The following is a 14026-nucleotide window of genomic DNA, read 5'->3' on the forward strand; positions in this document are numbered from 1 at the left end:
TCTTTGTACAACAGAAAATCTAAAAGCTCTAATCAAAGCAACCTAATGACAATGTCTTATGATGATTATAGGGAACTAAAATGTTTCAGAAACTAGATTTTTACATTTTTTAAAGGAATTATGCTAGGGTTTTGTAAGTGGTTGCCAATGAGTTGCAATGCAGCTGCTAAGATATTCAGATATTCAAGATATTCATAAGCTATTTAAAATGCCATTGCTATTGTATTGTGAGTGGTTTCTAAGCATTGCTAGGAGTAAGTTGCTATGTCTCTTTGATATCCTGATCCCTAGATATGGCTCAGATTCTTCAGTGTAAGCCTATGGGATTTTTTCACCATTTTATAATTCGATCCAGTAGCATAAATCTCATCAAGCATCACAAATTGAAGTATCCTTCATGACTGTAGCACAAACTGTTAGGGCGACATGATGCACCAAATTCGAATACTAAAAGTTACAGACTGCCTTAGCAAGCACCACTTAGAACTTGCTCCAAATCATCTCTCTCAACTATTACGATCCATCGGCAAAGCAACATCCACAATGTGCAAGTGAAATTGGTTAGTGAGAAACAGGCAGGTGTCGTGAAAAGACACTCCAAGAGTCAAACGATTAAGAGTGCAGTTGTTCAGCCAGGAAGCCCCTTGGGAAATCTGCTGGGAATTACTTTGGAGGCAGAGGCTGCATACGCAGGGAGAGTAAAAGCTTTTTAATGAGGGCATAATCGGCACTTTGATTAAACACAAGAATGACAACCAACCTCACATTATGGGGACAAACAACTACCCTCCCACTCTGGCCCTGCATGGCGGCAAACTAATGCTCTACATGCAAAAGGTAATGGCTCAGGCCGGGTTCATGCTCAGAATGTTCTGGTAATCTGGATTGGCCTTAGCCATAGGGCTTAATGTATTCGGTTTCACACAACCAGCTTCATGTTCCCCATGCACTTTGCTGTTGGAACACAGAGCAGAGTTAAAGTAAACCAGTCTACTAAACAGGTTTTTATTAGTAAGGATCTGATGTTAAACCAAAATTTAGTTGAATGCCACTATTTTGTCGTGGGTGGCTGCCAGGGTTTTGCTCAGGATGGTTTTAACTTTGCTAACATGCTAAGTGAATGCTTAGTGCCACTGGTTTTTAACAGTGGGTGGTTTTGACCACATATCTGTAACGTAGATGCTTTCCCTCCCATTTCAGACACTAAATTTTAAATATGGTTTGTGTCTCGGATACTGAACGGCACTCTGTTAGCCTCCTGGCGTTATATAATCAAGTCTTTAGATGGTAGCGGTATCTTCCTCAATGTCAGACAAGGGGGTTTTAGACATGATTTGCCAGCAGACGCTGCAGGATAATCTACAACTGTCTTTAGTGCATCTATCCACCAGCATCTAATTCATCCCTTGCCACTCAACACGTCACACAAAGCATTATTAGACTTTCTACCTGACAATGCTCAGATACGCAAGCATTGATACTCATGGTGTATTTTTTACAAAGCCATTGATAAATTCAGGGAATGTAAGCATTTTACAACAACTAAACATGTCAAACAATTGCTATAATAAAATATAACAATTAAGAGTAGGCAATATGACCAAAATCTTATACCATTATTTACTTCACAGTAATATGAAAATATGGTTATAAAAAATAAAATAAAAAGCAAAGTACATTTTACAAAGTAATCATATGTATAAAAACTGCATATATTCTTCACTGTTAAATAAAATAGCTTATACAGTATATTTCTTATTAGTTACAAAAGTGATTTAGTCAACAGCAGTAAGAGATTTTCTTTCTTCTGTTGTTTGATTAAAATGAATGACAGACAGAAGGGATATTAGACTGCTGTTAATTTAAGAGCTTCCAATATTCTGTTACATGTGTTTTCTTTAAGATTTTTGCTTTCACTTTGACCTAAATTACTGTTTAGGAGGATTCTTGAAAAAGACAGGTATTTTGACATACAAGTGTGTGTATTTAATTGTTCAAGGCCCATAGTCAAAAATAACTCAATACCCCCACGTTCTATGAGCACAGTCTTCACATGTGCACGTCTCTTAGACAGCGCTCAGAAACAGTCTCTCAGACATATAGTGCATATAGCGAAATGAGTTCTCTTTCGTTGCTGATTGTGCTTCAACTTAAAAATTACCTTTTAAACCGTAATGCTTAAAAACGCATGCAAACGATTTACGACCAATGATGAAGTTTTCATGACCACGCAGTACAGAAATGCCATGTGAGCAAGAAAACCGTGACCGAGACAATAGTCCAAAATCTTTACTGGTTGACAACTTTCTACCAATTAATTATGTCCACCAGTGAATCGCCCACCCCTAATTACAATAAATAAATTTGTTCCTGAAGTATAACATTGTGTCACTTAGCTGGTTCCTTTTTTTGACCTTTACAAGCTTTACCACTCATTATTATTAAAATTAGGCAATATTTATTAGCATTTACTGTATACAAATGTTGCAATTCTGCTCTGAGGCTTAAGGTTTTTGAGGGAGAGAGATTGAGTTAGAGAGAAAAGCATATGGACTTTATCTTTGCAAATAGATTTAAAATCTCCTGCTTATCCAAATACAAGGTCAAACTCAATGCACTCGCCTGCAATTCAGAGAAAACGCCAAACATTTCATGTAAGCCTTAATAAAGCAATATACAATTACATGAGTTTAATCTCAATGACCCCAAAACTCAAAGATTAATTTCTTTGCGGTATTCTTTCCTGGCACAGCACCATGACTCATACACACAAAGACAACATGGATAAATAGAGAAAAATGCATCAGTGTGATTAGGAAGAAGCAGAAAAGCTTTCCACACACATGTAAAAATATATCACAGACAATATCCAAATGATTCTACTGATGGCTCAAGCCTTCGCTCATCTATTGCAGTATATTACAATGTTTGCAGTACTAATTTACCATCATAAAGTAACACTCGAGTCATCCATGCCGAAAGATTGGATGGTTAGTGTGATGTTTGCCATATTTGGCAAGGGATGCTAAACCCCACTTATGTACTCTTAGCAAGCGCAACCATGTGCAGTTGGTTATGAGGAATATGGCTATTAACTAATAAAAAAAACTGTTACATATGACAAAAATCACACCTCCAAACATGAGCTAAAAGAGTCCTGCTGCCCCACATAGGAGATAGATGTGACGAGCAGTAATTTTGGTGTATTATACAACAGTCGAGATGGACATTCAAGCAGCTATTTGCTAAAAATATGTACTTTAGTGTGAACGTGAAAAACATTTATTTTTCTCTCACACAAACTCTATAATGGACCCTGGAGTGAAACTGGGTGTGTGATAGACCGTAGGTGGATGTCTGGGCAAGTCAGGGCCACGTGTTTTGCTGGGTGCCCACACTGAACATCTCACCACCACATAGACGCTCATCCCACACAGAAAAAGGAAAACACACTAGCACAGAAAGGGCAGGCAAAGCCTCGAATAGCCAGGCCCAGATGGTTCCCAGCGGAGGTTTCCAGAGCCACTATGGCTCCCCGTGGATGGATCATTTGAGCCAACATGGCTCCCGCTGGATCACAAATGGCTGGTGTGAAAAATGCTGCACAGAGGAGAAACGTTAAAACGGAGAGATTGATTTCCAGTGTGGCTCGCTTTTAGAGGAAAAAAATGGGCCCTTTCCACTTCAAATGGGTCACGGTGAGGAATGATATTATCTTTAAGAGCTGATGGTCACATGAATTAATGACAACCACAAAAGACAGATAAATTTACATCATTTTAAGCTTCAACCTGGTTAACCTTGCCTGAGAGCATCCCTAACAAATTATATATAGATTCCCCAAACAGTAAACACTCCCAGAATAATATACACACACTCAGGACCCTTCACACTCCCTTCTCTTGCTTTTAATCCCCAGAAAGCCCTTCACAGACTTTAAATCTTATTTTATGGCATAGACCAATTACTGAGGGCGTCTCTCTCACTCAGTAACTCAAAGCCCAACATGTTTGATATCCAGGAAGTACAGGAAGAATATCCTTACATGACCGGGCTACTGTAGTTGGTGAAGTCCTTTCGTAAACTGATGACATGCAGGTTTTGCCACTAATTTGTGGCATTCATTTTTACATGTAAGCTATACATTCATTATAATTTATTTTTTTATTTTTTTTATTATTATTTGTTATTTTAATTTGAAGTAGGGATGCATTGAAATGAAGATTCTGATGCCAAAACCGAATATTTTGGATGCACTTGCCAAAAATGAAAATTCTTTGTAATGTTTATTACTTCATTAAATAATACACAGTAATTTTGTAAGACTTTTTAATTTAACTCAATTTTCAATGATACTGAATTCAAGAACTCAAGGCCTGTTTCATAAGGTTTATTTCAGTTAGTCTGACTCATTGTTAAATTTGGTTCCATAAAGAAAATTAAACAAGCCTAGATCAAGCTTAGTCACTGTGGTAACTTAAGCTGGGAAACTAACCTGGTCTAAAGCAGGTTAACTGTCAGACTAAGCTAAGCTCCTCCACTGACCAATAGGAACACAATGATACTACTACTCTCACATACTATAATTTTACTTTTGAACATTACAATCTAAAATTGCTCTTTAAAGCATTAAAATATCTAAATTAATAGTTAAAACCACTGAATTAAAAATGAAAATAAAGAAAATGACCATTTCATCTGCTATAAGAAACAACTAATTTGAGCTTAATTAGTACTTTAGCCTACTATCTTACATTTGATTTTGCCATTACAATAGTCCCTTAACTTATGTGTAGGTTTAAAATTCAACAAAAGACATTTAAATGTCCAAATGCATTAAACAGCACAGATATATTCGCTGTTTGTCATGGTGGATCGATTTGCTATTTTTATAATTTATACATTATATAATAATAATTATTATTATTATTTATTTATTGCAATTTTAACATTGATGTAGCTGAAATCTGGAAAAAAGAAATCAAATGTTGATGTCCAAAAAACAAAACAAAAAGAGAACATGTGAAACATTAAAACAAACTAAAATATTAAAAAGTTTCGTGCCTTCCATACAGGGCATCTGTATATCAAACAAGCTCCTCACACTCAACTAAATATTTCATAAACACTTCATTTACTGGCAAACACCGAGTTTACTGGCTTGGCTTGTGCACAATCTTGTGTTTTGTGGGTAGCAGAACAGTTTTATTTATGTGAGTGCGTGTGATGGTCAATCAAGGTGAACTTTCCCAGGTGTGCAGTTGCTTGGATCACACACCACAAACTCGTAGGGTGTGAATGTGTGTATCTGTGTGTGTTTGTATCGATTAAGCTTCAGGGCGCATGCATCAGTGTCACAGTCATGCTGCCTTAACACAATCTCTCAAAGATGGGACCCATTATGAGCTCGGAAAAATAATGCAAGTTGCATCAAGCACACATACAGATTCAGCTCAATCAAACCTTTTCCCCATTACAGCTTTAAACATACACAAGAAACTCTACACCACCATTAAAACTGCCATTCATTTCGACAATCTATTTCAACTCAAAAAGCTGAATTTAAATTCATGATCACTCTTGCTCTCCTTTCATCAAAATTGTCTAAATTATGGATCATTTAAAAGGGTCAAAGTAGATATCTTACACCCCATGAAAGCAGCTGCAATCAGGACAGACATTTTCGACAGTCGAGCTGAGAATCAATAAGATTTAGTCCAGAGAGAGACAAACGTGAGTAAAATGTATTAACAGATCTGAACACTAATGGCTGTTTGCATTTTGGCTGAGCAGACTTTTACAGAACTCCCTTAGTTTTTTCTTTTTCTTTCTGAAAATCACAACTTTAATCTAGTTGGTTATTTATGTGTTTATTTCATTACAACATCATGAACAAACTCCAAATTCCATAGCTACAATTTTATGCATCCTCTACACAACCTGAAAAATATTTTCAAATAAATAAATAGTAAAATTGTTTTTATATGCTATTAAGTCTGTTCATGGGACACTAAAATTGATATTAAAAGTTGCAATGATTTTATACAAGCATTAAAAAAAAAAAAAGTTTCAAAACGGTTCATCTTTGACCTTTTTATTACGGAGAAAAAAAAAAGTCAAAATCTAGGGCATAAAAGTGCCTGTAGTTGCAGAAACAGCCACATGCAGAGCACAACTAGTGACCAGTGTATTTGGTGTGTGTTTACAGTGAAAGCTTTCCCGTTCGGAGGGGGAATTGCCTCATCGGTGGCGGGATCGTCTGAAGCTCCAGCTGTGTGTTATGGTAATGCTGTTATTATGTTTGTTGACGGCTCTGCTCTGAGGGTCCACTATGTGAAGACTGCCATTATAGAGATAGATCCGAGTGTGCTTGGGTGAGTGACTTTTATAATTACAGATCACAAACACAGTAAAAAGCGAATGTAGATGTTGCGATGCAGCTTTATCTCAGGCGTGAGGCTGAGGAAATGCTTGTTACCAGCCACTGCCACGAGACAAACATGCACATGAGAGACAATTAAAGTAGTACATGTGAAATACACAATAGGTGAGGTGCACTGCACAGAGTTCAGAGGTGGCATTTAACCTTGTGTAACCATAGCAACCATGTCAAATTGTGGCACCATGTGGTGCCATCTGTGAGGTAAATGCATAACAGGAAGGACAGTCAGCCAGAACAGGAAGCAGATACAACAGATGGTCCCCACGGTACAGTTTGTAATGTAAAATGTTTGAGATGCTCCAAAATAACTAACTGCAAATCAATTACTTTTGTAAAATGGTTTAAAAAAAAAAAAAAAAAGCTAAAATGTTAAATTACATTAATTAAAAATCAATCAACTCAAATCAAACAATCCCTAGGCCTACCACTGAAATAAGCCTTAATTACATTGCTCCATATGCTTTATTTCTATAATGTTTACTGAAACACACTGTACAAAAAAGGGCATACACTCAGACATTGGTTAGCTAAGACTAAATCCATAAAATGGATCAGCACCTACCAAATAAAAGACGGATCGAAGAACTAATGGCAGAGGATCTATTCTGGATTCAAAATACACTTAATGGGCCTTTTAATAAAAAAAGAAAGCACTCATAAAACAGTGGTCAAACAGAGTAATACTACAGCAGCAAAGATTAAAAAAGAAGAACATTCTTCTTTAAACATGGCTTAAATCAATGGCTCAATCTATGCCAGTGTGTGAGAGTCCATTGATTGAAAGCAAGAGAGAGCGGTGTTAAACCTCTCTGAAAAGCAAAGCAGAATTAATACATCAGTAAGAGCGCCCTATAGGCACTTCCGCCCATCAGACTGGCAGAAAACATTTGATTATTGCTATAGGTTCAAACTCGTCACGTAACTGTAAGAGGGCTGAAGTTCAAGAGAGAGTAGTGTTGTAATGCATTGTGTGTGTGTGTGTGTGTGTGTGTGTGTGTGTGTGTGTGTGTGTGTGTGTGTGTGAGTGTAAGTGTGTGTGTGAGAGAGAGAGAGAGAGAGAGAGAGAGAGACAGAGAGACAGAGAGAGAGAGAGAGAGAGAGAGAGAGAGTGAATGGACGTGTGAGCATTACCATTTTCGAATTTGATGCAAACCCAAAAGGTCCAGCACTGCACTTAATAAAAGAGTGTTTTAGCAGGACAGTCAATGAAGTGGGATAGCTGCAAGAATAAAACTCACGTGCAAAAGGAAGAAATCAAGGAAGTTAATTAAAGTCCAAAGGTCAAGGGTCAGTTTAACATGAGTGAATAAAAGTGTAAACTGTAAATTATAAAAAAAAATAATATATGCTGCACTGGGCATTTTCTAAAAATGAGAACTACCTCTCCTTTATTGCTTCTAAATATGTCTGACATCATATTTTCTATGAAACATTGCTATGAAATCTGCCTTTATATTAATGAAATTACAGTACGGACACATTTTCTATATCAAAGTGCAAAACAAAAAAAGATGTGAAAGGTTTTTTTTTTTTTTACAATTGAAGTGCTCAATGATCAACAACAGTGGTATTAACTTAACATATCAACAAATTTGTTAACCGATAAAGCTGAAAGTAAATAAATATTAGGTTAAAAAAAATCTAATAATAAAAAACCTAAAGAATCGGACGTTACCTCCTGATCAGGACTATGATTGATTGATTGATATATATATATATATATTTTTTTTTTTTTTCAATTTTCTTTTTAACACATCTTTAGTTATGCGGTGGCACAGAGTTAGACCCTTTTGACTCCACACAGAAACAGCAACGCGTGCGGCATGATATCACTTTGTTTTCAAGAGCTGGTGTGAATAAACATAGATTCAAACTCAAAGAGACAGGATAGTCTGCGCATGACCTGATATTTCATTCGGACCCAGAATACAGCGAGATGAACATCACGGAGCGCTAAACTCTCATGCAGTGTGTGTTTCATTCATACTAGAAGCCGGAGCGCGCTCTCGCGCTGATAGTCATATCAGGAAACTCCTAATATGGACAAAAGCGTCCAGCTGTGGTTTTCACAGGAAAACACAATCTTATGCAAACACGAAGACATTAATATACGATCACGACAATAAATTGTTTGAGACATCTCCAGCAGGTGATAAATAGAGTATACAATGCAGTGCTAATTGACATTACAGCATAGAAACTATTCTGCCTTATGTGAGAAACAGTGTTTGTAGTATATAAACAAATCATTATTATTTGTTATTGTCCAGCATTTATAGATTTCTAAGCCAATTAAGAGCTAGAAAATAAGAGAAAAATGTAAGTTGCCTATACTACCAGTCAGAAGTTTTTGAACAGTAAGCTTGTTTTTTTTTTAAAGAAGTCTCTTCTGTTCACCAAGCCTGCATTTATTTGATCCAAAGTACAGCAAAACAGTAAAATGTTTTCACTAGCCTATTTAAAATAGCTGTTTTATATTTGAATATATTTCAAAATGTAATTTATTGAACATCCTGGATCTGTTTTTTCACTCTTTATTCTTTTTTACGTATTATAGAAGTATCGGATCGGGACTCAGTATCGGCAGATACTGAAAATCAAATGACTGAGGCAAAAAAACCTGATCGAGACAAGACCATGTTTACCAAAACAATGAATACAAAAATAAATAAAAAAACAGACATGAGAGGAACACCATGTCTACTTAAGCAAACAAAGTCAAGAAACAAAATGAGGAAGCCAATAAAAGTAAATCAAAGATTATGCATCGCTAAGTCATGCCACTAAATTACCTGGAAAACAAGATGAAAGTAGGAAGTGAGGCATGATTTATTTTTTTATACCATGTAATTTACTGCAGGGAAAAAAGCAGAACGAAGCAAAAAGCTTCATTATCTGTATTACTTGATGCTTTTTAACACAAAACATCCTCCTGAGGGGTGAAAACAAGTAGCAAATCACTGGCAACGCTAACGAAAGATATGGAAATCACACCGGCTTTGAGTGCAGATGTTGGGGGCAGTGTTAAAGTATCTCCCAAATGGTGTCCATTTAAAAGTCTGTCAGTGCGGCAGCATTTTGAACAGTTTGCATTAAGCAGCTTTAATACTACACGCAAATCCTTTGACACACACTCATGCAAACACTTAGCGAATGATGCAAGTTTGGAATTGTGTGAGTGGCGGTACTTGTTCTCATAAGAGCATTTATATGCCTGCATGTGCACACAAATCCCACCAGTACACGTTTGCACGTGTGCATTTGCTTAGACATTTAAAGGCATATGAAGCCTTTATTCTAATGTCTCCCATGGACTCTGTGGGAACAGGTCAATATTTAGTCGATGGGACTCGTGAAGCTGCGGTGGTCCCCTCTAAATGACCTACATGGCTTTATGGAGAAATCAATCTTGAAAAGTCCCCTACGACACAAGCTTTTCTATTTGGTCTCACCACAAAGACAACAGCTGGAACATCTGAAGCGCCTTCACAACCTGGTGCGGTTCCTCTGGGGAACAAATTATCTTTAGACTACAGCGTCTCATCAAGTTCTCTTTAAGAAATTCAGAAGAGCCCTCAAGATGAGCCTGAAATCACTAACGTCCAGGCGAGAGACACATGAGGTCACACATCATAGTGTTTCCTTCATATCTTCTCTTAAGCTGGCCAGTCACACAGCACATAACAAAGACCAGCAGGGGAGGGTGGAGAAATCAATACCCCTGATCTCTCTCCACAGGGGTACGTGCACTGCTCTCTTCACATCAGGAGCTTGGTAACAAATGACATTGGCTGGCGAGAAGTCACGTGACTTGTGTGAATGATATTCGTATCTATGGTTACGGCTCAATTTGAGGTGATCAAAGAGATACAACAACCTGTGGTGTGTAAGAACACATTGACAAGAGCAGGGGGTAAATATTTAAATTATTTTTCATTGGAGCACTTCAGGATAATGAATAAGAACATGGGAAGTAGCAGAGAGTGAATGGAGACATCTGATTGGATGAAGGGATGCCAACGGAAGCCGGAACGATTGAATGAGCTTTTGAATGGACTCTAACAGCCTGGTTGTTAAAATCAATGTGGGCAATAGCTGCAATCCATCTATTTCATGGCTGCCCTTGCACCCTGGTCAATGTGTATTGAGCTGCATCTGTAATATTGCTAATATCAAACATTATTTCCTTTCCAAAGATGACGGATCAGGAATATGTAGACACGTATATTTGTATACCACTCTCTTAAAGGGGTCATATGACGTTGCTAAAAAGAACATTATTTTGTGTATTTGGTCTAATGCAATGTTTTATGCAGTTTAAGGTTAAAAAAAAAAATTATATTAAAAAAAATTACGTTTTTATTTTATTTTTGAATACTTTTAGCAAGGACTAAATAAAAGATTAAAAGTGATCAAGTTTAAGTTTAAAATATTTGTATTTTTCTTGAACAGCAAATCAGCATATTAGAATAATATTACACTGAAGGCTAAAAATCATCTTTGCAGAATAAATTACACATTAAAATAGAAAACTTATTTTTAACAGAATACTAATGTAATATTCTTGTTTTTACTTTATTTTTGACCTAACAAATGCAGCTTCAGTGATCATAAGATGCTAATTTCGAAAAGGTAGAAAATCTTACAAACCCTTAAACTATTGAATGTTAGAGTAGGTGATAAAAATGAGACTCTGCTGTCACGTTGTGTCTATATATGAGCATTTATGAGGCAGGATAGCAGAACAACAGTTTTGGGGAGTCATCCGAAATGTGTCAGGCTACACTGAACACATTTAGGGAGGAAAATGATTTGAAACTGCATTAAGACACAATATTCCTAAAAGTACCGCATTCCCATCACGTCAACCATACTGCCTTCAGAGAGTCACGCATGCATAGATCATGATGAAAGTCATTTAAAGCCAATTCCTGGGTCAATGTAGTTCAGTTACGTAAAAAGACAGACAGTGGCAGCTCTCATGGCCTTCAGGTTCTCAAAAAGAGCGATGAGTGCCATGTTGTAAAAGTCAAAAGACATTCAGACCACATAGCTTTACACTTCATTTCCCATAGAGCTGTGCATTAGAAAGTCATGAAGTTCTATGAGGTGGATTGTTTGCAAGCTTGCCTATTGGCTGTGACAATGTAGAGTATAAAATCAGCAAAACAAACACATAAAACGGAGCGAAGTGTAAAAGCAAAAGGAATGTATCCTTAACATCAGGCTGACATTTCTCACTGAGCACAGCTGGTATTTGGCTTTTCCCGTGTGTCAGAGGGAGGGTTGACGGGAAGCGGCAGGCAATCATGGGAAGCGCATCACCATTTATCTAGAGCCCCTTTCCCACCAACACTGAGAATGATGTGCCAACCAATGTCACTCAAAAGGCCATTTTTGCCCATCCCACTCTGACAGCCAAAAGAGAATGGGACAGAACAACAGAAAACAAGAAATAGGAGGAGGAGGGCTGGGGGTTGAGAATCGCATGTCATTTTTCAGTGTCTTTCATTGAGTTGGAGTCAAAAAGACCTGCCACAGTGACAAACACAACACAGAATAATGCATACACTGCAATGAGTTCACTAGATTTAAAATGATATAAATCTAAAGATCTAAAAAAAGTCAGAAGATTTGCACACGATCAAATATTAAATATGAATGACAGACGTTTAAGTTAATGTTATTTCATGGTGATGTTACTTCTGTTTCACATCCACTTTCTATGAAAGTGGCACTGAGGACAAATAAAATATTAAAAAAAGGAAAAAATGAGGCTGCTTGAAACCATCTTCCCAAGAGTAAAGGGTCTGAATCAAAACCAGACACTGAAGCACATATATCTTGTACAAAGCAATTGACCAAATTAATGAGCTGGAATATGCCAGCGAATTTCCATTTGTCTCGGAATGGCCTTTGGCCCAGTGATATATTCAGGGAATTTTCTTTCCCATTTTTACAACATCTCATCTTTTGCATTTCTAAGAGCAAGTATAGTTTCAAAAAGAGGAGATGGTGTAGAACCACAGCAATTGAGAGAAGAAAATCATAAATGAGTTTTACATCCAAAGTCACAATCTAAATTAGCCAGGACAGTCTCGTCATTACTATTCAATAGGTATTGATTCCTAAAGGACAAAAAGCTCTTGAGATCATGCTGTGTAACATTTCAAATGTCAGTCTATTCGATCCATAGGTATTGCAAAGCTGTGAATGGTGTCTGGAGTGAGAGACAATGAAAGACAACAGACAGTTTCATCTTTACGCTCTAAACAAATATCCCTAGAATCCAGTGTACAAATGCAATTACAGTGTGACTGTCTCTTAGCCTGGGTGATCTTTATGTACACTTGACCCAAATTCACGTGAGGTCTTTGCTTGTATCAGAAATATGGAAATGCTACATCTACTTTAGGTTCAAAACACAAAGTAACACTCAACATGGCAATTGTACACCAGAAACCTTAGAAAGTACTGAGGAGCATTAGGTGCATCAGTCGGAAATGGAAAATAAAATAAATGACTCTGACAATTGGCACAAAGTCCCAATGACAACCTGTCAGTCAATTACAAGTTCCAGCAACATGAACAAACAAAAAAAGCACATTTCTGAAACTCTCCTTGATATGGTCTAAATGACTGACTTCTTGTCAAACCCAAGGCTGTGCACCCAAACAGCTTCATAATGAGAAAGAGGTAGCAGAAAGAGCGATGAAGAAGAAACGGTTGACTTTTTCCCCCTTAAATCCCCTCTCTTTTTGCCCCTCCTTAAGGCTGCGGGATACACAGATGCTGCTAATCAGCCAGAAAGAGGCAGTCTGCCTGAACATAGACACATTCTGACTCTCAAATCAGGGAAAGAGGAGCAGATAAAGTCAAAGAGGGGCAGGAGAGAGAAGAGAGACAAAGATCCAATACAGAGACACGAAGTGCCTAAAGAAGCTGAAGGAACGGGAGAGTAAGTTACACAGCCATACATTCCCTTATCCAGTAGAAAACAGGGCTTAACCAAGATTGAACTAGAATTACACTTCTAAGAAACATGCACGGGCTGCACAGGAATGAAAAGTGCGAATCAGATGGAGAATGAGAGAGGAAACTACTGCAGAGGGGTCGAGTGAGGAGTCTGCTGCAAACTTAGGTCTGAGCAGACATCTGAAGCACGAGATGTGCTGGTGAAAAATCAGCTGTGAAGTGAAGGCCCCGTCAGCATTTATGCCAGCAGCTTTGAGAGTTGTGTGCTTATTGGTAAGCAGAAGCAGCGCTGAGTGGTTGCTGTTATGTAACATTGCGCCAACGTTATTAAGGTTTATGCAATCGAGGGTCACTGATGTGAGACGTAAGCAACCTTTTGTTGCTCACTTCATACACCACATGCCATTTTCACAGCTGCTTTCCTGACCAATCACAAAGCACAATAACCTAGAGGATTGAAAGCAAAATGTACAGCCTATAGATAGAGAAGAATAATTGGACTATAGTGGGTTTTGGCTTAGTTGGGGTAATCATCTTTGATCGGTTACGACTTAAGATACTGTTAGATTTAAAATTTTGTAAGCATTTTCATAGCCGTTATTTGAATAG

The sequence above is a fragment of the Carassius carassius genome, chromosome 26, assembly GCF_963082965.1.
Source record: "Carassius carassius chromosome 26, fCarCar2.1, whole genome shotgun sequence".
In the NCBI taxonomy this organism is placed as follows: Eukaryota; Metazoa; Chordata; class Actinopteri; order Cypriniformes; family Cyprinidae; genus Carassius; species Carassius carassius.